This window comes from Rhinoderma darwinii, assembly GCF_050947455.1.
Source record: "Rhinoderma darwinii isolate aRhiDar2 chromosome 5 unlocalized genomic scaffold, aRhiDar2.hap1 SUPER_5_unloc_33, whole genome shotgun sequence".
NCBI lineage: Eukaryota > Metazoa > Chordata > Amphibia > Anura > Rhinodermatidae > Rhinoderma > Rhinoderma darwinii.
Window position 1 is genome coordinate 68,536 of NW_027461791.1, and position 26,496 is coordinate 95,031.

Consider the following 26,496-nt stretch of genomic DNA (forward strand, 5'->3'; position numbering starts at 1 on the left):
GTGCAGCTCTTTAACTTACCTAAAAGGGAGGGCGGAGAGAAGACAAGGAAGGTGAATGAGGTGTTCCAATGTGAAATGCCGGAAACACAGAAACACAGACGACACACAACAAGAGGTGGCAATCTATTCATTAATTGCATTTAATCAATGAGCTCATTATCACTCATGCATTGTCCAACAGGTGTTGAAATAATGGGATTAAAAGGGGAGATCCCTTCAGAAAGACAGAAACAATAGCAAAGACAAAAAACACTTTTGGAATCTGCTTTTAGTCAACACATAAGGAAAGGGTGCACCGGTCCTGGAAATACTGCAATACCAGGTCAATGCGTGGAGTGGACAGAGCAAGCTCTATTTCCATCTCCCTGTTCTAAAAATCCATTTAATATATGGTCCCCAGATAGGGGACGTATCAGATATTAAACTGATAAGAACAGATACTACACTTGATCTTAGCCAAAAGGCCGAGAAGCGATAACCCGAACGGGCCGCGCGTTGCCCGAGCCTGCCCGATACTGCTGTTCAGCCCTTGCAGCGATTCAGCCTACTTCTAGGCAATTCCATGGGGCCCTGCAGGCTCACACACTCACAGCTACACGGGAGGTGAATAAAGGCCGGAGAGGAAGCCAGACAGGATTTGCTTCTTTTGCTTGCACCACAATGCAGTGCTGAAAGAGGAGGAATCTACATAAAAACGCCTTCCTGGCAACGCCCAAATGCCATGCTGCCATGCAGATAAACACTGGCAGCGGCAGCAAGTGCATGCCCACAGCCACCCCTTGTTCCTTCACACCTTGTATCAGCTGTAATCCAGTCCAGTCCAGTGCTGCCTGCTGAGCAGCACTGACCAACACTGCCTGGGCCCAGGCTTTTATCTCTGAGGCCCCATTATGATGTCAGAAAGCTGGCTCTGGAATCCTGAGGGCTCCACTATGACACGTGCAAAGTTCCGTCTGAACTTTATATAAGACGGTGAGGCTCAGTCAGTCACTCAGTGTTGCCTGAGAGGGCAACACTGCAACAGCCGGCCGCCAGGCTGTCTTTTTTTTGCACAGCTAGTTGCCTCCAGGAGGCCACAAGAGGGAGACAAGGGACTGCAAAATGGAAAATAGGCATCCACCAACTTTACAGACAACTTCTCCTTGCTCCTACAACCTCCATCCTTGCACAGTTTGTTATTCTTCTAGGTAACATAGTAACAAATCCAAATTGCTGCTCTCTTTGTAGGCAAGCAAGGCTTTGTTGCAACTGCAATTCTTACTTCTTCTTGAAATGTAGGGACGACAGTACATTCCATCACATCCATCTAGTGTACACAGGTAGGTCCATTGTGGCGGGCAGGCGAGCGGGCGGGCTGCTTTATTGGCTGTTTGCTGTTCCCCTACTCCACTCCACTATTTGACTGTTGTGCTGCATCAATCAATCAATCAATCAATCAATCAATCAATCAATCAATCAATCAATCAGTGGCTGGCTCAGGTGCAGCTCTTTAACTTACCTAAAAGGGAGGGCGGAGAGAAGACAAGGAAGATGAATGAGGTGTTCCAATGTGAAATGCCGGAAACACAGAAACACAGACGACACACAACAAGAGGTGGCAATCTATTCATTAATTGCATTTAATCAATGAGCTCATTATCACTCATGCATTGTCCAACAGGTGTTGAAATAATGGGATTAAAAGGGGAGATCCCTTCAGAAAGACAGAAACAATAGCAAAGACAAAAAACACTTTTGGAATCTGCTTTTAGTCAACACATAAGGAAAGGGTGCACCGGTCCTGGAAATACTGCAATACCAGGTCAATGCGTGGAGTGGACAGAGCAAGCTCTATTTCCATCTCCCTGTTCTAAAAATCCATTTAATATATGGTCCCCAGATAGGGGACGTATCAGATATTAAACTGATAAGAACAGATACTACACTTGATCTTAGCCAAAAGGCCGAGAAGCGATAACCCGAACGGGCCGCGCGTTGCCCGAGCCTGCCCGATACTGCTGTTCAGCCCTTGCAGCGATTCAGCCTACTTCTAGGCAATTCCATGGGGCCCTGCAGGCTCACACACTCACAGCTACACAGGAGGTGAATAAAGGCCGGAGAGGAAGCCAGACAGGATTTGCTTCTTTTGCTTGCACCACAATGCAGTGCTGAAAGAGGAGGAATCTACATAAAAACGCCTTCCTGGCAACGCCCAAATGCCCTGCTGCCATGCAGATAAACACTGGCAGCGGCAGCAAGTGCATGCCCACAGCCACCCCTTGTTCCTTCACACCTTGTATCAGCTGTAATCCAGTCCAGTCCAGTGCTGCCTGCTGAGCAGCACTGACCAACACTGCCTGGGCCCAGGCTTTTATCTCTGAGGCCCCATTATGATGTCAGAAAGCTGGCTCTGGAATCCTGAGGGCTCCACTATGACACGTGCAAAGTTCCGTCTGAACTTTATATAAGACGGTGAGGCTCAGTCAGTCACTCAGTGTTGCCTGAGAGGGCAACACTGCAACAGCCGGCCGCCAGGCTGTCTTTTTTTTGCACAGCTAGTTGCCTCCAGGAGGCCACAAGAGGGAGACAAGGGACTGCAAAATGGAAAATAGGCATCCACCAACTTTACAGACAACTTCTCCTTGCTCCTACAAACTCCATCCTTGCACAGTTTGTTATTCTTCTAGGTAACATAGTAACAAATCCAAATTGCTGCTCTCTTTGTAGGCAAGCAAGGCTTTGTTGCAACTGCAATTCTTACTTCTTCTTGAAATGTAGGGACGACAGTACATTCCATCACATCCATCTAGTGTACACAGGTAGGTCCATTGTGGCGGGCAGGCGAGCGGGCGGGCTGCTTTATTGGCTGTTTGCTGTTCCCCTACTCCACTCCACTATTTGACTGTTGTGCTGCATCAATCAATCAATCAATCAATCAATCAATCAATCAATCAATCAATCAATCAATCAATCAGTGGCTGGCTCAGGTGCAGCTCTTTAACTTACCTAAAAGGGAGGGCGGAGAGAAGACAAGGAAGGTGAATGAGGTGTTCCAATGTGAAATGCCGGAAACACAGAAACACAGACGACACACAACAAGAGGTGGCAATCTATTCATTAATTGCATTTAATCAATGAGCTCATTATCACTCATGCATTGTCCAACAGGTGTTGAAATAATGGGATTAAAAGGGGAGATCCCTTCAGAAAGACAGAAACAATAGCAAAGACAAAAAACACTTTTGGAATCTGCTTTTAGTCAACACATAAGGAAAGGGTGCACCGGTCCTGGAAATACTGCAATACCAGGTCAATGCGTGGAGTGGACAGAGCAAGCTCTATTTCCATCTCCCTGTTCTAAAAATCCATTTAATATATGGTCCCCAGATAGGGGACGTATCAGATATTAAACTGATAAGAACAGATACTACACTTGATCTTAGCCAAAAGGCCGAGAAGCGATAACCCGAACGGGCCGCGCGTTGCCCGAGCCTGCCCGATACTGCTGTTCAGCCCTTGCAGCGATTCAGCCTACTTCTAGGCAATTCCATGGGGCCCTGCAGGCTCACACACTCACAGCTACACGGGAGGTGAATAAAGGCCGGAGAGGAAGCCAGACAGGATTTGCTTCTTTTGCTTGCACCACAATGCAGTGCTGAAAGAGGAGGAATCTACATAAAAACGCCTTCCTGGCAACGCCCAAATGCCCTGCTGCCATGCAGATAAACACTGGCAGCGGCAGCAAGTGCATGCCCACAGCCACCCCTTGTTCCTTCACACCTTGTATCAGCTGTAATCCAGTCCAGTCCAGTGCTGCCTGCTGAGCAGCACTGACCAACACTGCCTGGGCCCAGGCTTTTATCTCTGAGGCCCCATTATGATGTCAGAAAGCTGGCTCTGGAATCCTGAGGGCTCCACTATGACACGTGCAAAGTTCCGTCTGAACTTTATATAAGACGGTGAGGCTCAGTCAGTCACTCAGTGTTGCCTGAGAGGGCAACACTGCAACAGCCGGCCGCCAGGCTGTCTTTTTTTTGCACAGCTAGTTGCCTCCAGGAGGCCACAAGAGGGAGACAAGGGACTGCAAAATGGAAAATAGGCATCCACCAACTTTACAGACAACTTCTCCTTGCTCCTACAACCTCCATCCTTGCACAGTTTGTTATTCTTCTAGGTAACATAGTAACAAATCCAAATTGCTGCTCTCTTTGTAGGCAAGCAAGGCTTTGTTGCAACTGCAATTCTTACTTCTTCTTGAAATGTAGGGACGACAGTACATTCCATCACATCCATCTAGTGTACACAGGTAGGTCCATTGTGGCGGGCAGGCGAGCGGGCGGGCTGCTTTATTGGCTGTTTGCTGTTCCCCTACTCCACTCCACTATTTGACTGTTGTGCTGCATCAATCAATCAATCAATCAATCAATCAATCAATCAATCAATCAGTGGCTGGCTCAGGTGCAGCTCTTTAACTTACCTAAAAGGGAGGGCGGAGAGAAGACAAGGAAGGTGAATGAGGTGTTCCAATGTGAAATGCCGGAAACACAGAAACACAGACGACACACAACAAGAGGTGGCAATCTATTCATTAATTGCATTTAATCAATGAGCTCATTATCACTCATGCATTGTCCAACAGGTGTTGAAATAATGGGATTAAAAGGGGAGATCCCTTCAGAAAGACAGAAACAATAGCAAAGACAAAAAACACTTTTGGAATCTGCTTTTAGTCAACACATAAGGAAAGGGTGCACCGGTCCTGGAAATACTGCAATACCAGGTCAATGCGTGGAGTGGACAGAGCAAGCTCTATTTCCATCTCCCTGTTCTAAAAATCCATTTAATATATGGTCCCCAGATAGGGGACGTATCAGATATTAAACTGATAAGAACAGATACTACACTTGATCTTAGCCAAAAGGCCGAGAAGCGATAACCCGAACGGGCCGCGCGTTGCCCGAGCCTGCCCGATACTGCTGTTCAGCCCTTGCAGCGATTCAGCCTACTTCTAGGCAATTCCATGGGGCCCTGCAGGCTCACACACTCACAGCTACACGGGAGGTGAATAAAGGCCGGAGAGGAAGCCAGACAGGATTTGCTTCTTTTGCTTGCACCACAATGCAGTGCTGAAAGAGGAGGAATCTACATAAAAACGCCTTCCTGGCAACGCCCAAATGCCCTGCTGCCATGCAGATAAACACTGGCAGCGGCAGCAAGTGCATGCCCACAGCCACCCCTTGTTCCTTCACACCTTGTATCAGCTGTAATCCAGTCCAGTCCAGTGCTGCCTGCTGAGCAGCACTGACCAACACTGCCTGGGCCCAGGCTTTTATCTCTGAGGCCCCATTATGATGTCAGAAAGCTGGCTCTGGAATCCTGAGGGCTCCACTATGACACGTGCAAAGTTCCGTCTGAACTTTATATAAGACGGTGAGGCTCAGTCAGTCACTCAGTGTTGCCTGAGAGGGCAACACTGCAACAGCCGGCCGCCAGGCTGTCTTTTTTTTGCACAGCTAGTTGCCTCCAGGAGGCCACAAGAGGGAGACAAGGGACTGCAAAATGGAAAATAGGCATCCACCAACTTTACAGACAACTTCTCCTTGCTCCTACAACCTCCATCCTTGCACAGTTTGTTATTCTTCTAGGTAACATAGTAACAAATCCAAATTGCTGCTCTCTTTGTAGGCAAGCAAGGCTTTGTTGCAACTGCAATTCTTACTTCTTCTTGAAATGTAGGGACGACAGTACATTCCATCACATCCATCTAGTGTACACAGGTAGGTCCATTGTGGCGGGCAGGCGAGCGGGCGGGCTGCTTTATTGGCTGTTTGCTGTTCCCCTACTCCACTCCACTATTTGACTGTTGTGCTGCATCAATCAATCAATCAATCAATCAATCAATCAATCAATCAATCAGTGGCTGGCTCAGGTGCAGCTCTTTAACTTACCTAAAAGGGAGGGCGGAGAGAAGACAAGGAAGGTGAATGAGGTGTTCCAATGTGAAATGCCGGAAACACAGAAACACAGACGACACACAACAAGAGGTGGCAATCTATTCATTAATTGCATTTAATCAATGAGCTCATTATCACTCATGCATTGTCCAACAGGTGTTGAAATAATGGGATTAAAAGGGGAGATCCCTTCAGAAAGACAGAAACAATAGCAAAGACAAAAAACACTTTTGGAATCTGCTTTTAGTCAACACATAAGGAAAGGGTGCACCGGTCCTTGAAATACTGCAATACCAGGTCAATGCGTGGAGTGGACAGAGCAAGCTCTATTTCCATCTCCCTGTTCTAAAAATCCATTTAATATATGGTCCCCAGATAGGGGACGTATCAGATATTAAACTGATAAGAACAGATACTACACTTGATCTTAGCCAAAAGGCCGAGAAGCGATAACCCGAACGGGCCGCGCGTTGCCCGAGCCTGCCCGATACTGCTGTTCAGCCCTTGCAGCGATTCAGCCTACTTCTAGGCAATTCCATGGGGCCCTGCAGGCTCACACACTCACAGCTACACGGGAGGTGAATAAAGGCCGGAGAGGAAGCCAGACAGGATTTGCTTCTTTTGCTTGCACCACAATGCAGTGCTGAAAGAGGAGGAATCTACATAAAAACGCCTTCCTGGCAACGCCCAAATGCCCTGCTGCCATGCACAGCGGCAGCAAGTGCATGCCCACAGCCACCCCTTGTTCCTTCACACCTTGTATCAGCTGTAATCCAGTCCAGTCCAGTGCTGCCTGCTGAGCAGCACTGACCAACACTGCCTGGGCCCAGGCTTTTATCTCTGAGGCCCCATTATGATGTCAGAAAGCTGGCTCTGGAATCCTGAGGGCTCCACTATGACACGTGCAAAGTTCCGTCTGAACTTTATATAAGACGGTGAGGCTCAGTCAGTCACTCAGTGTTGCCTGAGAGGGCAACACTGCAACAGCCGGCCGCCAGGCTGTCTTTTTTTTGCACAGCTAGTTGCCTCCAGGAGGCCACAAGAGGGAGACAAGGGACTGCAAAATGGAAAATAGGCATCCACCAACTTTACAGACAACTTCTCCTTGCTCCTACAACCTCCATCCTTGCACAGTTTGTTATTCTTCTAGGTAACATAGTAACAAATCCAAATTGCTGCTCTCTTTGTAGGCAAGCAAGGCTTTGTTGCAACTGCAATTCTTACTTCTTCTTGAAATGTAGGGACGACAGTACATTCCATCACATCCATCTAGTGTACACAGGTAGGTCCATTGTGGCGGGCAGGCGAGCGGGCGGGCTGCTTTATTGGCTGTTTGCTGTTCCCCTACTCCACTCCACTATTTGACTGTTGTGCTGCATCAATCAATCAATCAATCAATCAATCAATCAATCAATCAATCAATCAATCAATCAGTGGCTGGCTCAGGTGCAGCTCTTTAACTTACCTAAAAGGGAGGGCGGAGAGAAGACAAGGAAGGTGAATGAGGTGTTCCAATGTGAAATGCCGGAAACACAGAAACACAGACGACACACAACAAGAGGTGGCAATCTATTCATTAATTGCATTTAATCAATGAGCTCATTATCACTCATGCATTGTCCAACAGGTGTTGAAATAATGGGATTAAAAGGGGAGATCCCTTCAGAAAGACAGAAACAATAGCAAAGACAAAAAACACTTTTGGAATCTGCTTTTAGTCAACACATAAGGAAAGGGTGCACCGGTCCTGGAAATACTGCAATACCAGGTCAATGCGTGGAGTGGACAGAGCAAGCTCTATTTCCATCTCCCTGTTCTAAAAATCCATTTAATATATGGTCCCCAGATAGGGGACATATCAGATATTAAACTGATAAGAACAGATACTACACTTGATCTTAGCCAAAAGGCCGAGAAGCGATAACCCGAACGGGCCGCGCGTTGCCCGAGCCTGCCCGATACTGCTGTTCAGCCCTTGCAGCGATTCAGCCTACTTCTAGGCAATTCCATGGGGCCCTGCAGGCTCACACACTCACAGCTACACGGGAGGTGAATAAAGGCCGGAGAGGAAGCCAGACAGGATTTGCTTCTTTTGCTTGCACCACAATGCAGTGCTGAAAGAGGAGGAATCTACATAAAAACGCCTTCCTGGCAACGCCCAAATGCCCTGCTGCCATGCAGATAAACACTGGCAGCGGCAGCAAGTGCATGCCCACAGCCACCCCTTGTTCCTTCACACCTTGTATCAGCTGTAATCCAGTCCAGTCCAGTGCTGCCTGCTGAGCAGCACTGACCAACACTGCCTGGGCCCAGGCTTTTATCTCTGAGGCCCCATTATGATGTCAGAAAGCTGGCTCTGGAATCCTGAGGGCTCCACTATGACACGTGCAAAGTTCCGTCTGAACTTTATATAAGACGGTGAGGCTCAGTCAGTCACTCAGTGTTGCCTGAGAGGGCAACACTGCAACAGCCGGCCGCCAGGCTGTCTTTTTTTTGCACAGCTAGTTGCCTCCAGGAGGCCACAAGAGGGAGACAAGGGACTGCAAAATGGAAAATAGGCATCCACCAACTTTACAGACAACTTCTCCTTGCTCCTACAACCTCCATCCTTGCACAGTTTGTTATTCTTCTAGGTAACATAGTAACAAATCCAAATTGCTGCTCTCTTTGTAGGCAAGCAAGGCTTTGTTGCAACTGCAATTCTTACTTCTTCTTGAAATGTAGGGACGACAGTACATTCCATCACATCCATCTAGTGTACACAGGTAGGTCCATTGTGGCGGGCAGGCGAGCGGGCGGGCTGCTTTATTGGCTGTTTGCTGTTCCCCTACTCCACTCCACTATTTGACTGTTGTGCTGCATCAATCAATCAATCAATCAATCAATCAATCAATCAATCAATCAATCAATCAGTGGCTGGCTCAGGTGCAGCTCTTTAACTTACCTAAAAGGGAGGGCGGAGAGAAGACAAGGAAGGTGAATGAGGTGTTCCAATGTGAAATGCCGGAAACACAGAAACACAGACGACACACAACAAGAGGTGGCAATCTATTCATTAATTGCATTTAATCAATGAGCTCATTATCACTCATGCATTGTCCAACAGGTGTTGAAATAATGGGATTAAAAGGGGAGATCCCTTCAGAAAGACAGAAACAATAGCAAAGACAAAAAACACTTTTGGAATCTGCTTTTAGTCAACACATAAGGAAAGGGTGCACCGGTCCTGGAAATACTGCAATACCAGGTCAATGCGTGGAGTGGACAGAGCAAGCTCTATTTCCATCTCCCTGTTCTAAAAATCCATTTAATATATGGTCCCCAGATAGGGGACGTATCAGATATTAAACTGATAAGAACAGATACTACACTTGATCTTAGCCAAAAGGCCGAGAAGCGATAACCCGAACGGGCCGCGCGTTGCCCGAGCCTGCCCGATACTGCTGTTCAGCCCTTGCAGCGATTCAGCCTACTTCTAGGCAATTCCATGGGGCCCTGCAGGCTCACACACTCACAGCTACACGGGAGGTGAATAAAGGCCGGAGAGGAAGCCAGACAGGATTTGCTTCTTTTGCTTGCACCACAATGCAGTGCTGAAAGAGGAGGAATCTACATAAAAACGCCTTCCTGGCAACGCCCAAATGCCCTGCTGCCATGCAGATAAACACTGGCAGCGGCAGCAAGTGCATGCCCACAGCCACCCCTTGTTCCTTCACACCTTGTATCAGCTGTAATCCAGTCCAGTCCAGTGCTGCCTGCTGAGCAGCACTGACCAACACTGCCTGGGCCCAGGCTTTTATCTCTGAGGCCCCATTATGATGTCAGAAAGCTGGCTCTGGAATCCTGAGGGCTCCACTATGACACGTGCAAAGTTCCGTCTGAACTTTATATAAGACGGTGAGGCTCAGTCAGTCACTCAGTGTTGCCTGAGAGGGCAACACTGCAACAGCCGGCCGCCAGGCTGTCTTTTTTTTGCACAGCTAGTTGCCTCCAGGAGGCCACAAGAGGGAGACAAGGGACTGCAAAATGGAAAATAGGCATCCACCAACTTTACAGACAACTTCTCCTTGCTCCTACAACCTCCATCCTTGCACAGTTTGTTATTCTTCTAGGTAACATAGTAACAAATCCAAATTGCTGCTCTCTTTGTAGGCAAGCAAGGCTTTGTTGCAACTGCAATTCTTACTTCTTCTTGAAATGTAGGGACGACAGTACATTCCATCACATCCATCTAGTGTACACAGGTAGGTCCATTGTGGCGGGCAGGCGAGCGGGCGGGCTGCTTTATTGGCTGTTTGCTGTTCCCCTACTCCACTCCACTATTTGACTGTTGTGCTGCATCAATCAATCAATCAATCAATCAATCAATCAATCAATCAATCAATCAATCAGTGGCTGGCTCAGGTGCAGCTCTTTAACTTACCTAAAAGGGAGGGCGGAGAGAAGACAAGGAAGGTGAATGAGGTGTTCCAATGTGAAATGCCGGAAACACAGAAACACAGACGACACACAACAAGAGGTGGCAATCTATTCATTAATTGCATTTAATCAATGAGCTCATTATCACTCATGCATTGTCCAACAGGTGTTGAAATAATGGGATTAAAAGGGGAGATCCCTTCAGAAAGACAGAAACAATAGCAAAGACAAAAAACACTTTTGGAATCTGCTTTTAGTCAACACATAAGGAAAGGGTGCACCGGTCCTGGAAATACTGCAATACCAGGTCAATGCGTGGAGTGGACAGAGCAAGCTCTATTTCCATCTCCCTGTTCTAAAAATCCATTTAATATATGGTCCCCAGATAGGGGACGTATCAGATATTAAACTGATAAGAACAGATACTACACTTGATCTTAGCCAAAAGGCCGAGAAGCGATAACCCGAACGGGCCGCGCGTTGCCCGAGCCTGCCCGATACTGCTGTTCAGCCCTTGCAGCGATTCAGCCTACTTCTAGGCAATTCCATGGGGCCCTGCAGGCTCACACACTCACAGCTACACGGGAGGTGAATAAAGGCCGGAGAGGAAGCCAGACAGGATTTGCTTCTTTTGCTTGCACCACAATGCAGTGCTGAAAGAGGAGGAATCTACATAAAAACGCCTTCCTGGCAACGCCCAAATGCCCTGCTGCCATGCAGATAAACACTGGCAGCGGCAGCAAGTGCATGCCCACAGCCACCCCTTGTTCCTTCACACCTTGTATCAGCTGTAATCCAGTCCAGTCCAGTGCTGCCTGCTGAGCAGCACTGACCAACACTGCCTGGGCCCAGGCTTTTATCTCTGAGGCCCCATTATGATGTCAGAAAGCTGGCTCTGGAATCCTGAGGGCTCCACTATGACACATGCAAAGTTCCGTCTGAACTTTATATAAGACGGTGAGGCTCAGTCAGTCACTCAGTGTTGCCTGAGAGGGCAACACTGCAACAGCCGGCCGCCAGGCTGTCTTTTTTTTGCACAGCTAGTTGCCTCCAGGAGGCCACAAGAGGGAGACAAGGGACTGCAAAATGGAAAATAGGCATCCACCAACTTTACAGACAACTTCTCCTTGCTCCTACAACCTCCATCCTTGCACAGTTTGTTATTCTTCTAGGTAACATAGTAACAAATCCAAATTGCTGCTCTCTTTGTAGGCAAGCAAGGCTTTGTTGCAACTGCAATTCTTACTTCTTCTTGAAATGTAGGGACGACAGTACATTCCATCACATCCATCTAGTGTACACAGGTAGGTCCATTGTGGCGGGCAGGCGAGCGGGCGGGCTGCTTTATTGGCTGTTTGCTGTTCCCCTACTCCACTCCACTATTTGACTGTTGTGCTGCATCAATCAATCAATCAATCAATCAATCAATCAATCAATCAATCAATCAATCAATCAATCAGTGGCTGGCTCAGGTGCAGCTCTTTAACTTACCTAAAAGGGAGGGCGGAGAGAAGACAAGGAAGGTGAATGAGGTGTTCCAATGTGAAATGCCGGAAACACAGAAACACAGACGACACACAACAAGAGGTGGCAATCTATTCATTAATTGCATTTAATCAATGAGCTCATTATCACTCATGCATTGTCCAACAGGTGTTGAAATAATGGGATTAAAAGGGGAGATCCCTTCAGAAAGACAGAAACAATAGCAAAGACAAAAAACACTTTTGGAATCTGCTTTTAGTCAACACATAAGGAAAGGGTGCACCGGTCCTGGAAATACTGCAATACCAGGTCAATGCGTGGAGTGGACAGAGCAAGCTCTATTTCCATCTCCCTGTTCTAAAAATCCATTTAATATATGGTCCCCAGATAGGGGACGTATCAGATATTAAACTGATAAGAACAGATACTACACTTGATCTTAGCCAAAAGGCCGAGAAGCGATAACCCGAACGGGCCGCGCGTTGCCCGAGCCTGCCCGATACTGCTGTTCAGCCCTTGCAGCGATTCAGCCTACTTCTAGGCAATTCCATGGGGCCCTGCAGGCTCACACACTCACAGCTACACGGGAGGTGAATAAAGGCCGGAGAGGAAGCCAGACAGGATTTGCTTCTTTTGCTTGCACCACAATGCAGTGCTGAAAGAGGAGGAATCTACATAAAAACGCCTTCCTGGCAACGCCCAAATGCCCTGCTGCCATGCAGATAAACACTGGCAGCGGCAGCAAGTGCATGCCCACAGCCACCCCTTGTTCCTTCACACCTTGTATCAGCTGTAATCCAGTCCAGTCCAGTGCTGCCTGCTGAGCAGCACTGACCAACACTGCCTGGGCCCAGGCTTTTATCTCTGAGGCCCCATTATGATGTCAGAAAGCTGGCTCTGGAATCCTGAGGGCTCCACTATGACACGTGCAAAGTTCCGTCTGAACTTTATATAAGACGGTGAGGCTCAGTCAGTCACTCAGTGTTGCCTGAGAGGGCAACACTGCAACAGCCGGCCGCCAGGCTGTCTTTTTTTTGCACAGCTAGTTGCCTCCAGGAGGCCACAAGAGGGAGACAAGGGACTGCAAAATGGAAAATAGGCATCCACCAACTTTACAGACAACTTCTCCTTGCTCCTACAACCTCCATCCTTGCACAGTTTGTTATTCTTCTAGGTAACATAGTAACAAATCCAAATTGCTGCTCTCTTTGTAGGCAAGCAAGGCTTTGTTGCAACTGCAATTCTTACTTCTTCTTGAAATGTAGGGACGACAGTACATTCCATCACATCCATCTAGTGTACACAGGTAGGTCCATTGTGGCGGGCAGGCGAGCGGGCGGGCTGCTTTATTGGCTGTTTGCTGTTCCCCTACTCCACTCCACTATTTGACTGTTGTGCTGCATCAATCAATCAATCAATCAATCAATCAATCAATCAATCAATCAATCAATCAATCAATCAATCAGTGGCTGGCTCAGGTGCAGCTCTTTAACTTACCTAAAAGGGAGGGCGGAGAGAAGACAAGGAAGGTGAATGAGGTGTTCCAATGTGAAATGCCGGAAACACAGAAACACAGACGACACACAACAAGAGGTGGCAATCTATTCATTAATTGCATTTAATCAATGAGCTCATTATCACTCATGCATTGTCCAACAGGTGTTGAAATAATGGGATTAAAAGGGGAGATCCCTTCAGAAAGACAGAAACAATAGCAAAGACAAAAAACACTTTTGGAATCTGCTTTTAGTCAACACATAAGGAAAGGGTGCACCGGTCCTGGAAATACTGCAATACCAGGTCAATGCGTGGAGTGGACAGAGCAAGCTCTATTTCCATCTCCCTGTTCTAAAAATCCATTTAATATATGGTCCCCAGATAGGGGACGTATCAGATATTAAACTGATAAGAACAGATACTACACTTGATCTTAGCCAAAAGGCCGAGAAGCGATAACCCGAACGGGCCGCGCGTTGCCCGAGCCTGCCCGATACTGCTGTTCAGCCCTTGCAGCGATTCAGCCTACTTCTAGGCAATTCCATGGGGCCCTGCAGGCTCACACACTCACAGCTACACGGGAGGTGAATAAAGGCCGGAGAGGAAGCCAGACAGGATTTGCTTCTTTTGCTTGCACCACAATGCAGTGCTGAAAGAGGAGGAATCTACATAAAAACGCCTTCCTGGCAACGCCCAAATGCCCTGCTGCCATGCAGATAAACACTGGCAGCGGCAGCAAGTGCATGCCCACAGCCACCCCTTGTTCCTTCACACCTTGTATCAGCTGTAATCCAGTCCAGTCCAGTGCTGCCTGCTGAGCAGCACTGACCAACACTGCCTGGGCCCAGGCTTTTATCTCTGAGGCCCCATTATGATGTCAGAAAGCTGGCTCTGGAATCCTGAGGGCTCCACTATGACACGTGCAAAGTTCCGTCTGAACTTTATATAAGACGGTGAGGCTCAGTCAGTCACTCAGTGTTGCCTGAGAGGGCAACACTGCAACAGCCGGCCGCCAGGCTGTCTTTTTTTTGCACAGCTAGTTGCCTCCAGGAGGCCACAAGAGGGAGACAAGGGACTGCAAAATGGAAAATAGGCATCCACCAACTTTACAGACAACTTCTCCTTGCTCCTACAACCTCCATCCTTGCACAGTTTGTTATTCTTCTAGGTAACATAGTAACAAATCCAAATTGCTGCTCTCTTTGTAGGCAAGCAAGGCTTTGTTGCAACTGCAATTCTTACTTCTTCTTGAAATGTAGGGACGACAGTACATTCCATCACATCCATCTAGTGTACACAGGTAGGTCCATTGTGGCGGGCAGGCGAGCGGGCGGGCTGCTTTATTGGCTGTTTGCTGTTCCCCTACTCCACTCCACTATTTGACTGTTGTGCTGCATCAATCAATCAATCAATCAATCAATCAATCAATCAATCAATCAATCAATCAATCAGTGGCTGGCTCAGGTGCAGCTCTTTAACTTACCTAAAAGGGAGGGCGGAGAGAAGACAAGGAAGGTGAATGAGGTGTTCCAATGTGAAATGCCGGAAACACAGAAACACAGACGACACACAACAAGAGGTGGCAATCTATTCATTAATTGCATTTAATCAATGAGCTCATTATCACTCATGCATTGTCCAACAGGTGTTGAAATAATGGGATTAAAAGGGGAGATCCCTTCAGAAAGACAGAAACAATAGCAAAGACAAAAAACACTTTTGGAATCTGCTTTTAGTCAACACATAAGGAAAGGGTGCACCGGTCCTGGAAATACTGCAATACCAGGTCAATGCGTGGAGTGGACAGAGCAAGCTCTATTTCCATCTCCCTGTTCTAAAAATCCATTTAATATATGGTCCCCAGATAGGGGACGTATCAGATATTAAACTGATAAGAACAGATACTACACTTGATCTTAGCCAAAAGGCCGAGAAGCGATAACCCGAACGGGCCGCGCGTTGCCCGAGCCTGCCCGATACTGCTGTTCAGCCCTTGCAGCGATTCAGCCTACTTCTAGGCAATTCCATGGGGCCCTGCAGGCTCACACACTCACAGCTACACGGGAGGTGAATAAAGGCCGGAGAGGAAGCCAGACAGGATTTGCTTCTTTTGCTTGCACCACAATGCAGTGCTGAAAGAGGAGGAATCTACATAAAAACGCCTTCCTGGCAACGCCCAAATGCCCTGCTGCCATGCAGATAAACACTGGCAGCGGCAGCAAGTGCATGCCCACAGCCACCCCTTGTTCCTTCACACCTTGTATCAGCTGTAATCCAGTCCAGTCCAGTGCTGCCTGCTGAGCAGCACTGACCAACACTGCCTGGGCCCAGGCTTTTATCTCTGAGGCCCCATTATGATGTCAGAAAGCTGGCTCTGGAATCCTGAGGGCTCCACTATGACACATGCAAAGTTCCGTCTGAACTTTATATAAGACGGTGAGGCTCAGTCAGTCACTCAGTGTTGCCTGAGAGGGCAACACTGCAACAGCCGGCCGCCAGGCTGTCTTTTTTTTGCACAGCTAGTTGCCTCCAGGAGGCCACAAGAGGGAGACAAGGGACTGCAAAATGGAAAATAGGCATCCACCAACTTTACAGACAACTTCTCCTTGCTCCTACAACCTCCATCCTTGCACAGTTTGTTATTCTTCTAGGTAACATAGTAACAAATCCAAATTGCTGCTCTCTTTGTAGGCAAGCAAGGCTTTGTTGCAACTGCAATTCTTACTTCTTCTTGAAATGTAGGGACGACAGTACATTCCATCACATCCATCTAGTGTACACAGGTAGGTCCATTGTGGCGGGCAGGCGAGCGGGCGGGCTGCTTTATTGGCTGTTTGCTGTTCCCCTACTCCACTCCACTATTTGACTGTTGTGCTGCATCAATCAATCAATCAATCAATCAATCAATCAATCAATTAATCAATCAATCAATCAATCAATCAGTGGCTGGCTCAGGTGCAGCTCTTTAACTTACCTAAAAGGGAGGGCGGAGAGAAGACAAGGAAGGTGAATGAGGTGTTCCAATGTGAAATGCCGGAAACACAGAAACACAGACGACACACAACAAGAGGTGGCAATCTATTCATTAATTGCATTTAATCAATGAGCTCATTATCACTCATGCATTGTCCAACAGGTGTTGAAATAATGGGATTAAAAGGGGAGATCCCTTCAGAAAGACAGAAACAATAGCAAAGACAAAAAACACTTTTGGAATCTGCTTTTAGTCAACACATAAGGAAAGGGTGCACCGGTCCTGGAAATACTGCAATACCAGGTCAATGCGTGGAGTGGACAGAGCAAGCTCTATTTCCATCTCCCTGTTCTAAAAATCCATTTAATATATGGTCCCCAGATAGGGGACGTATCAGATATTAAACTGATAAGAACAGATACTACACTTGATCTTAGCCAAAAGGCCGAGAAGCGATAACCCGAACGGGCCGCGCGTTGCCCGAGCCTGCCCGATACTGCTGTTCAGCCCTTGCAGCGATTCAGCCTACTTCTAGGCAATTCCATGGGGCCCTGCAGGCTCACACACTCACAGCTACACGGGAGGTGAATAAAGGCCGGAGAGGAAGCCAGACAGGATTTGCTTCTTTTGCTTGCACCACAATGCAGTGCTGAAAGAGGAGGAATCTACATAAAAACGCCTTCCTGGCAACGCCCAAATGCCCTGCTGCCATGCAGATAAACACTGGCAGCGGCAGCAAGTGCATGCCCACAGCCACCCCTTGTTCCTTCACACCTTGTATCAGCTGTAATCCAGTCCAGTCCAGTGCTGCCTGCTGAGCAGCACTGACCAACACTGCCTGGGCCCAGGCTTTTATCTCTGAGGCCCCATTATGATGTCAGAAAGCTGGCTCTGGAATCCTGAGGGCTCCACTATGACACGTGCAAAGTTCCGTCTGAACTTTATATAAGACGGTGAGGCTCAGTCAGTCACTCAGTGTTGCCTGAGAGGGCAACACTGCAACAGCCGGCCGCCAGGCTGTCTTTTTTTTTGCACAGCTAGTTGCCTCCAGGAGGCCACAAGAGGGAGACAAGGGACTGCAAAATGGAAAATAGGCATCCACCAACTTTACAGACAACTTCTCCTTGCTCCTACAACCTCCATCCTTGCACAGTTTGTTATTCTTCTAGGTAACATAGTAACAAATCCAAATTGCTGCTCTCTTTGTAGGCAAGCAAGGCTTTGTTGCAACTGCAATTCTTACTTCTTCTTGAAATGTAGGGACGACAGTACATTCCATCACATCCATCTAGTGTACACAGGTAGGTCCATTGTGGCGGGCAGGCGAGCGGGCGGGCTGCTTTATTGGCTGTTTGCTGTTCCCCTACTCCACTCCACTATTTGACTGTTGTGCTGCATCAATCAATCAATCAATCAATCAATCAATCAATCAATCAATCAGTGGCTGGCTCAGGTGCAGCTCTTTAACTTACCTAAAAGGGAGGGCGGAGAGAAGACAAGGAAGGTGAATGAGGTGTTCCAATGTGAAATGCCGGAAACACAGAAACACAGACGACACACAACAAGAGGTGGCAATCTATTCATTAATTGCATTTAATCAATGAGCTCATTATCACTCATGCATTGTCCAACAGGTGTTGAAATAATGGGATTAAAAGGGGAGATCCCTTCAGAAAGACAGAAACAATAGCAAAGACAAAAAACACTTTTGGAATCTGCTTTTAGTCAACACATAAGGAAAGGGTGCACCGGTCCTGGAAATACTGCAATACCAGGTCAATGCGTGGAGTGGACAGAGCAAGCTCTATTTCCATCTCCCTGTTCTAAAAATCCATTTAATATATGGTCCCCAGATAGGGGACGTATCAGATATTAAACTGATAAGAACAGATACTACACTTGATCTTAGCCAAAAGGCCGAGAAGCGATAACCCGAACGGGCCGCGCGTTGCCCGAGCCTGCCCGATACTGCTGTTCAGCCCTTGCAGCGATTCAGCCTACTTCTAGGCAATTCCATGGGGCCCTGCAGGCTCACACACTCACAGCTACACGGGAGGTGAATAAAGGCCGGAGAGGAAGCCAGACAGGATTTGCTTCTTTTGCTTGCACCACAATGCAGTGCTGAAAGAGGAGGAATCTACATAAAAACGCCTTCCTGGCAACGCCCAAATGCCCTGCTGCCATGCAGATAAACACTGGCAGCGGCAGCAAGTGCATGCCCACAGCCACCCCTTGTTCCTTCACACCTTGTATCAGCTGTAATCCAGTCCAGTCCAGTGCTGCCTGCTGAGCAGCACTGACCAACACTGCCTGGGCCCAGGCTTTTATCTCTGAGGCCCCATTATGATGTCAGAAAGCTGGCTCTGGAATCCTGAGGGCTCCACTATGACACGTGCAAAGTTCCGTCTGAACTTTATATAAGACGGTGAGGCTCAGTCAGTCACTCAGTGTTGCCTGAGAGGGCAACACTGCAACAGCCGGCCGCCAGGCTGTCTTTTTTTTGCACAGCTAGTTGCCTCCAGGAGGCCACAAGTGGGAGACAAGGGACTGCAAAATGGAAAATAGGCATCCACCAACTTTACAGACAACTTCTCCTTGCTCCTACAACCTCCATCCTTGCACAGTTTGTTATTCTTCTAGGTAACATAGTAACAAATCCAAATTGCTGCTCTCTTTGTAGGCAAGCAAGGCTTTGTTGCAACTGCAATTCTTACTTCTTCTTGAAATGTAGGGACGACAGTACATTCCATCACATCCATCTAGTGTACACAGGTAGGTCCATTGTGGCGGGCAGGCGAGCGGGCGGGCTGCTTTATTGGCTGTTTGCTGTTCCCCTACTCCACTCCACTATTTGACTGTTGTGCTGCATCAATCAATCAATCAATCAATCAATCAATCAATCAATCAATCAATCAATCAATCAATCAATCAGTGGCTGGCTCAGGTGCAGCTCTTTAACTTACCTAAAAGGGAGGGCGGAGAGAAGACAAGGAAGGTGAATGAGGTGTTCCAATGTGAAATGCCGGAAACACAGAAACACAGACGACACACAACAAGAGGTGGCAATCTATTCATTAATTGCATTTAATCAATGAGCTCATTATCACTCATGCATTGTCCAACAGGTGTTGAAATAATGGGATTAAAAGGGGAGATCCCTTCAGAAAGACAGAAACAATAGCAAAGACAAAAAACACTTTTGGAATCTGCTTTTAGTCAACACATAAGGAAAGGGTGCACCGGTCCTGGAAATACTGCAATACCAGGTCAATGCGTGGAGTGGACAGAGCAAGCTCTATTTCCATCTCCCTGTTCTAAAAATCCATTTAATATATGGTCCCCAGATAGGGGACGTATCAGATATTAAACTGATAAGAACAGATACTACACTTGATCTTAGCCAAAAGGCCGAGAAGCGATAACCCGAACGGGCCGCGCGTTGCCCGAGCCTGCCCGATACTGCTGTTCAGCCCTTGCAGCGATTCAGCCTACTTCTAGGCAATTCCATGGGGCCCTGCAGGCTCACACACTCACAGCTACACGGGAGGTGAATAAAGGCCGGAGAGGAAGCCAGACAGGATTTGCTTCTTTTGCTTGCACCACAATGCAGTGCTGAAAGAGGAGGAATCTACATAAAAACGCCTTCCTGGCAACGCCCAAATGCCCTGCTGCCATGCAGATAAACACTGGCAGCGGCAGCAAGTGCATGCCCACAGCCACCCCTTGTTCCTTCACACCTTGTATCAGCTGTAATCCAGTCCAGTCCAGTGCTGCCTGCTGAGCAGCACTGACCAACACTGCCTGGGCCCAGGCTTTTATCTCTGAGGCCCCATTATGATGTCAGAAAGCTGGCTCTGGAATCCTGAGGGCTCCACTATGACACGTGCAAAGTTCCGTCTGAACTTTATATAAGACGGTGAGGCTCAGTCAGTCACTCAGTGTTGCCTGAGAGGGCAACACTGCAACAGCCGGCCGCCAGGCAGTCTTTTTTTTGCACAGCTAGTTGCCTCCAGGAGGCCACAAGAGGGAGACAAGGGACTGCAAAATGGAAAATAGGCATCCACCAACTTTACAGACAACTTCTCCTTGCTCCTACAACCTCCATCCTTGCACAGTTTGTTATTCTTCTAGGTAACATAGTAACAAATCCAAATTGCTGCTCTCTTTGTAGGCAAGCAAGGCTTTGTTGCAAATGCAATTCTTACTTCTTCTTGAAATGTAGGGACGACAGTACATTCCATCACATCCATCTAGTGTACACAGGTAGGTCCATTGTGGCGGGCAGGCGAGCGGGCGGGCTGCTTTATTGGCTGTTTGCTGTTCCCCTACTCCACTCCACTATTTGACTGTTGTGCTGCATCAATCAATCAATCAATCAATCAATCAATCAATCAATCAATCAATCAATCAATCAATCAATCAATCAATCAATCAATCAATCAATCAATCAGTGGCTGGCTCAGGTGCAGCTCTTTAACTTACCTAAAAGGGAGGGCGGAGAGAAGACAAGGAAGGTGAATGAGGTGTTCCAATGTGAAATGCCGGAAACACAGAAACACAGACGACACACAACAAGAGGTGGCAATCTATTCATTAATTGCATTTAATCAATGAGCTCATTATCACTCATGCATTGTCCAACAGGTGTTGAAATAATGGGATTAAAAGGGGAGATCCCTTCAGAAAGACAGAAACAATAGCAAAGACAAAAAACACTTTTGGAATCTGCTTTTAGTCAACACATAAGGAAAGGGTGCTCCGGTCCTGGAAATACTGCAATACCAGGTCAATGCGTGGAGTGGACAGAGCAAGCTCTATTTCCATCTCCCTGTTCTAAAAATCCATTTAATATATGGTCCCCAGATAGGGGACGTATCAGATATTAAACTGATAAGAACAGATACTACACTTGATCTTAGCCAAAAGGCCGAGAAGCGATAACCCGAACGGGCCGCGCGTTGCCCGAGCCTGCCCGATACTGCTGTTCAGCCCTTGCAGCGATTCAGCCTACTTCTAGGCAATTCCATGGGGCCCTGCAGGCTCACACACTCACAGCTACACGGGAGGTGAATAAAGGCCGGAGAGGAAGCCAGACAGGATTTGCTTCTTTTGCTTGCACCACAATGCAGTGCTGAAAGAGGAGGAATCTACATAAAAACGCCTTCCTGGCAACGCCCAAATGCCCTGCTGCCATGCAGATAAACACTGGCAGCGGCAGCAAGTGCATGCCCACAGCCACCCCTTGTTCCTTCACACCTTGTATCAGCTGTAATCCAGTCCAGTCCAGTGCTGCCTGCTGAGCAGCACTGACCAACACTGCCTGGGCCCAGGCTTTTATCTCTGAGGCCCCATTATGATGTCAGAAAGCTGGCTCTGGAATCCTGAGGGCTCCACTATGACACGTGCAAAGTTCCGTCTGAACTTTATATAAGACGGTGAGGCTCAGTCAGTCACTCAGTGTTGCCTGAGAGGGCAACACTGCAACAGCCGGCCGCCAGGCTGTCTTTTTTTTGCACAGCTAGTTGCCTCCAGGAGGCCACAAGAGGGAGACAAGGGACTGCAAAATGGAAAATAGGCATCCACCAACTTTACAGACAACTTCTCCTTGCTCCTACAACCTCCATCCTTGCACAGTTTGTTATTCTTCTAGGTAACATAGTAACAAATCCAAATTGCTGCTCTCTTTGTAGGCAAGCAAGGCTTTGTTGCAACTGCAATTCTTACTTCTTCTTGAAATGTAGGGACGACAGTACATTCCATCACATCCATCTAGTGTACACAGGTAGGTCCATTGTGGCGGGCAGGCGAGCGGGCGGGCTGCTTTATTGGCTGTTTGCTGTTCCCCTACTCCACTCCACTATTTGACTGTTGTGCTGCATCAATCAATCAATCAATCAATCAATCAATCAGTGGCTGGCTCAGGTGCAGCTCTTTAACTTACCTAAAAGGGAGGGCGGAGAGAAGACAAGGAAGGTGAATGAGGTGTTCCAATGTGAAATGCCGGAAACACAGAAACACAGACGACACACAACAAGAGGTGGCAATCTATTCATTAATTGCATTTAATCAATGAGCTCATTATCACTCATGCATTGTCCAACAGGTGTTGAAATAATGGGATTAAAAGGGGAGATCCCTTCAGAAAGACAGAAACAATAGCAAAGACAAAAAACACTTTTGGAATCTGCTTTTAGTCAACACATAAGGAAAGGGTGCTCCGGTCCTGGAAATACTGCAATACCAGGTCAATGCGTGGAGTGGACAGAGCAAGCTCTATTTCCATCTCCCTGTTCTAAAAATCCATTTAATATATGGTCCCCAGATAGGGGACGTATCAGATATTAAACTGATAAGAACAGATACTACACTTGATCTTAGCCAAAAGGCCGAGAAGCGATAACCCGAACGGGCCGCGCGTTGCCCGAGCCTGCCCGATACTGCTGTTCAGCCCTTGCAGCGATTCAGCCTACTTCTAGGCAATTCCATGGGGCCCTGCAGGCTCACACACTCACAGCTACACGGGAGGTGAATAAAGGCCGGAGAGGAAGCCAGACAGGATTTGCTTCTTTTGCTTGCACCACAATGCAGTGCTGAAAGAGGAGGAATCTACATAAAAACGCCTTCCTGGCAACGCCCAAATGCCCTGCTGCCATGCAGATAAACACTGGCAGCGGCAGCAAGTGCATGCCCACAGCCACCCCTTGTTCCTTCACACCTTGTATGAGCTGTAATCCAGTCCAGTCCAGTGCTGCCTGCTGAGCAGCACTGACCAACACTGCCTGGGCCCAGGCTTTTATCTCTGAGGCCCCATTATGATGTCAGAAAGCTGGCTCTGGAATCCTGAGGGCTCCACTATGACACGTGCAAAGTTCCGTCTGAACTTTATATAAGACGGTGAGGCTCAGTCAGTCACTCAGTGTTGCCTGAGAGGGCAACACTGCAACAGCCGGCCGCCAGGCTGTCTTTTTTTTGCACAGCTAGTTGCCTCCAGGAGGCCACAAGAGGGAGACAAGGGACTGCAAAATGGAAAATAGGCATCCACCAACTTTACAGACAACTTCTCCTTGCTCCTACAACCTCCATCCTTGCACAGTTTGTTATTCTTCTAGGTAACATAGTAACAAATCCAAATTGCTGCTCTCTTTGTAGGCAAGCAAGGCTTTGTTGCAACTGCAATTCTTACTTCTTCTTGAAATGTAGGGACGACAGTACATTCCATCACATCCATCTAGTGTACACAGGTAGGTCCATTGTGGCGGGCAGGCGAGCGGGCGGGCTGCTTTATTGGCTGTTTGCTGTTCCCCTACTCCACTCCACTATTTGACTGTTGTGCTGCATCAATCAATCAATCAATCAATCAATCAATCAATCAATCAATCAATCAATCAGTGGCTGGCTCAGGTGCAGCTCTTTAACTTACCTAAAAGGGAGGGCGGAGAGAAGACAAGGAAGGTGAATGAGGTGTTCCAATGTGAAATGCCGGAAACACAGAAACACAGACGACACACAACAAGAGGTGGCAATCTATTCATTAATTGCATTCAATCAATGAGCTCATTATCACTCATGCATTGTCCAACAGGTGTTGAAATAATGGGATTAAAAGGGGAGATCCCTTCAGAAAGACAGAAACAATAGCAAAGACAAAAAACACTTTTGGAATCTGCTTTTAGTCAACACATAAGGAAAGGGTGCACCGGTCCTGGAAATACTGCAATACCAGGTCAATGCGTGGAGTGGACAGAGCAAGCTCTATTTCCATCTCCCTGTTCTAAAAATCCATTTAATATATGGTCCCCAGATAGGGGACGTATCAGATATTAAACTGATAAGAACAGATACTACACTTGATCTTAGCCAAAAGGCCGAGAAGCGATAACCCGAACGGGCCGCGCGTTGCCCGAGCCTGCCCGATACTGCTGTTCAGCCCTTGCAGCGATTCAGCCTACTTCTAGGCAATTCCATGGGGCCCTGCAGGCTCACACACTCACAGCTACACGGGAGGTGAATAAAGGCCGGAGAGGAAGCCAGACAGGATTTGCTTCTTTTGCTTGCACCACAATGCAGTGCTGAAAGAGGAGGAATCTACATAAAAACGCCTTCCTGGCAACGCCCAAATGCCCTGCTGCCATGCAGATAAACACTGGCAGCGGCAGCAAGTGCATGCCCACAGCCACCCCTTGTTCCTTCACACCTTGTATCAGCTGTAATCCAGTCCAGTCCAGTGCTGCCTGCTGAGCAGCACTGACCAACACTGCCTGGGCCCAGGCTTTTATCTCTGAGGCCCCATTATGATGTCAGAAAGCTGGCTCTGGAATCCTGAGGGCTCCACTATGACACGTGCAAAGTTCCGTCTGAACTTTATATAAGACGGTGAGGCTCAGTCAGTCACTCAGTGTTGCCTGAGAGGGCAACACTGCAACAGCCGGCCGCCAGGCTGTCTTTTTTTTGCACAGCTAGTTGCCTCCAGGAGGCCACAAGAGGGAGACAAGGGACTGCAAAATGGAAAATAGGCATCCACCAACTTTACAGACAACTTCTCCTTGCTCCTACAACCTCCATCCTTGCACAGTTTGTTATTCTTCTAGGTAACATAGTAACAAATCCAAATTGCTGCTCTCTTTGTAGGCAAGCAAGGCTTTGTTGCAACTGCAATTCTTACTTCTTCTTGAAATGTAGGGACGACAGTACATTCCATCACATCCATCTAGTGTACACAGGTAGGTCCATTGTGGCGGGCAGGCGAGCGGGCGGGCTGCTTTATTGGCTGTTTGCTGTTCCCCTACTCCACTCCACTATTTGACTGTTGTGCTGCATCAATCAATCAATCAATCAATCAATCAATCAATCAATCAATCAATTAATCAATCAATCAATCAATCAATCAGTGGCTGGCTCAGGTGCAGCTCTTTAACTTACCTAAAAGGGAGGGCGGAGAGAAGACAAGGAAGGTGAATGAGGTGTTCCAATGTGAAATGCCGGAAACACAGAAACACAGACGACACACAACAAGAGGTGGCAATCTATTCATTAATTGCATTTAATCAATGAGCTCATTATCACTCATGCATTGTCCAACAGGTGTTGAAATAATGGGATTAAAAGGGGAGATCCCTTCAGAAAGACAGAAACAATAGCAAAGACAAAAAACACTTTTGGAATCTGCTTTTAGTCAACACATAAGGAAAGGGTGCACCGGTCCTGGAAATACTGCAATACCAGGTCAATGCGTGGAGTGGACAGAGCAAGCTCTATTTCCATCTCCCTGTTCTAAAAATCCATTTAATATATGGTCCCCAGATAGGGGACGTATCAGATATTAAACTGATAAGAACAGATACTACACTTGATCTTAGCCAAAAGGCCGAGAAGCGATAACCCGAACGGGCCGCGCGTTGCCCGAGCCTGCCCGATACTGCTGTTCAGCCCTTGCAGCGATTCAGCCTACTTCTAGGCAATTCCATGGGGCCCTGCAGGCTCACACACTCACAGCTACACGGGAGGTGAATAAAGGCCGGAGAGGAAGCCAGACAGGATTTGCTTCTTTTGCTTGCACCACAATGCAGTGCTGAAAGAGGAGGAATCTACATAAAAACGCCTTCCTGGCAACGCCCAAATGCCCTGCTGCCATGCAGATAAACACTGGCAGCGGCAGCAAGTGCATGCCCACAGCCACCCCTTGTTCCTTCACACCTTGTATCAGCTGTAATCCAGTCCAGTCCAGTGCTGCCTGCTGAGCAGCACTGACCAACACTGCCTGGGCCCAGGCTTTTATCTCTGAGGCCCCATTATGATGTCAGAAAGCTGGCTCTGGAATCCTGAGGGCTCCACTATGACACGTGCAAAGTTCCGTCTGAACTTTATATAAGACGGTGAGGCTCAGTCAGTCACTCAGTGTTGCCTGAGAGGGCAACACTGCAACAGCCGGCCGCCAGGCTGTCTTTTTTTTGCACAGCTAGTTGCCTCCAGGAGGCCACAAGAGGGAGACAAGGGACTGCAAAATGGAAAATAGGCATCCACCAACTTTACAGACAACTTCTCCTTGCTCCTACAACCTCCATCCTTGCACAGTTTGTTATTCTTCTAGGTAACATAGTAACAAATCCAAATTGCTGCTCTCTTTGTAGGCAAGCAAGGCTTTGTTGCAACTGCAATTCTTACTTCTTCTTGAAATGTAGGGACGACAGT

The 26,496-nt window shown here is 47.7% G+C and overlaps 18 non-coding genes across 18 annotated transcripts; all 18 read right to left on the reverse strand.

Annotated features, from left to right (window-relative positions):
* Positions 1-285: 285 nt before the first annotated feature.
* Positions 286-476, reverse strand: LOC142690378 (U2 spliceosomal RNA). The gene has a single exon (XR_012859157.1). It is a non-coding gene; the product is annotated as a U2 spliceosomal RNA (small nuclear RNA).
* Positions 477-1,764: 1,288 nt separating this feature from the next.
* LOC142690379 (U2 spliceosomal RNA) lies at positions 1,765-1,955 on the reverse strand. The gene has a single exon (XR_012859158.1). It is a non-coding gene; the product is annotated as a U2 spliceosomal RNA (small nuclear RNA).
* A 1,296-nt stretch (positions 1,956-3,251) lies between these two features.
* LOC142690380 (U2 spliceosomal RNA) lies at positions 3,252-3,442 on the reverse strand. The gene has a single exon (XR_012859159.1). It is a non-coding gene; the product is annotated as a U2 spliceosomal RNA (small nuclear RNA).
* A 1,280-nt stretch (positions 3,443-4,722) lies between these two features.
* LOC142690382 (U2 spliceosomal RNA) lies at positions 4,723-4,913 on the reverse strand. Its single transcript, XR_012859161.1, has one exon. It is a non-coding gene; the product is annotated as a U2 spliceosomal RNA (small nuclear RNA).
* A 1,280-nt stretch (positions 4,914-6,193) lies between these two features.
* Positions 6,194-6,384, reverse strand: LOC142690346 (U2 spliceosomal RNA). Its single transcript, XR_012859131.1, has one exon. It is a non-coding gene; the product is annotated as a U2 spliceosomal RNA (small nuclear RNA).
* A 1,280-nt stretch (positions 6,385-7,664) lies between these two features.
* Positions 7,665-7,855, reverse strand: LOC142690287 (U2 spliceosomal RNA). The gene has a single exon (XR_012859077.1). It is a non-coding gene; the product is annotated as a U2 spliceosomal RNA (small nuclear RNA).
* Positions 7,856-9,143: 1,288 nt separating this feature from the next.
* On the reverse strand, positions 9,144-9,334 carry LOC142690383 (U2 spliceosomal RNA). Its single transcript, XR_012859162.1, has one exon. It is a non-coding gene; the product is annotated as a U2 spliceosomal RNA (small nuclear RNA).
* A 1,288-nt stretch (positions 9,335-10,622) lies between these two features.
* Positions 10,623-10,813, reverse strand: LOC142690385 (U2 spliceosomal RNA). Its single transcript, XR_012859163.1, has one exon. It is a non-coding gene; the product is annotated as a U2 spliceosomal RNA (small nuclear RNA).
* Positions 10,814-12,109: 1,296 nt separating this feature from the next.
* On the reverse strand, positions 12,110-12,300 carry LOC142690386 (U2 spliceosomal RNA). Its single transcript, XR_012859164.1, has one exon. It is a non-coding gene; the product is annotated as a U2 spliceosomal RNA (small nuclear RNA).
* A 1,300-nt stretch (positions 12,301-13,600) lies between these two features.
* Positions 13,601-13,791, reverse strand: LOC142690387 (U2 spliceosomal RNA). Its single transcript, XR_012859165.1, has one exon. It is a non-coding gene; the product is annotated as a U2 spliceosomal RNA (small nuclear RNA).
* Positions 13,792-15,083: 1,292 nt separating this feature from the next.
* Positions 15,084-15,274, reverse strand: LOC142690042 (U2 spliceosomal RNA). The gene has a single exon (XR_012858856.1). It is a non-coding gene; the product is annotated as a U2 spliceosomal RNA (small nuclear RNA).
* A 1,300-nt stretch (positions 15,275-16,574) lies between these two features.
* Positions 16,575-16,765, reverse strand: LOC142690043 (U2 spliceosomal RNA). The gene has a single exon (XR_012858857.1). It is a non-coding gene; the product is annotated as a U2 spliceosomal RNA (small nuclear RNA).
* A 1,281-nt stretch (positions 16,766-18,046) lies between these two features.
* Positions 18,047-18,237, reverse strand: LOC142690044 (U2 spliceosomal RNA). Its single transcript, XR_012858858.1, has one exon. It is a non-coding gene; the product is annotated as a U2 spliceosomal RNA (small nuclear RNA).
* A 1,300-nt stretch (positions 18,238-19,537) lies between these two features.
* LOC142690045 (U2 spliceosomal RNA) lies at positions 19,538-19,728 on the reverse strand. The gene has a single exon (XR_012858859.1). It is a non-coding gene; the product is annotated as a U2 spliceosomal RNA (small nuclear RNA).
* A 1,328-nt stretch (positions 19,729-21,056) lies between these two features.
* LOC142690336 (U2 spliceosomal RNA) lies at positions 21,057-21,247 on the reverse strand. Its single transcript, XR_012859122.1, has one exon. It is a non-coding gene; the product is annotated as a U2 spliceosomal RNA (small nuclear RNA).
* Positions 21,248-22,515: 1,268 nt separating this feature from the next.
* Positions 22,516-22,706, reverse strand: LOC142690337 (U2 spliceosomal RNA). The gene has a single exon (XR_012859123.1). It is a non-coding gene; the product is annotated as a U2 spliceosomal RNA (small nuclear RNA).
* Positions 22,707-23,994: 1,288 nt separating this feature from the next.
* On the reverse strand, positions 23,995-24,185 carry LOC142690046 (U2 spliceosomal RNA). Its single transcript, XR_012858860.1, has one exon. It is a non-coding gene; the product is annotated as a U2 spliceosomal RNA (small nuclear RNA).
* A 1,308-nt stretch (positions 24,186-25,493) lies between these two features.
* Positions 25,494-25,684, reverse strand: LOC142690048 (U2 spliceosomal RNA). Its single transcript, XR_012858862.1, has one exon. It is a non-coding gene; the product is annotated as a U2 spliceosomal RNA (small nuclear RNA).
* Positions 25,685-26,496: the final 812 nt, after the last annotated feature.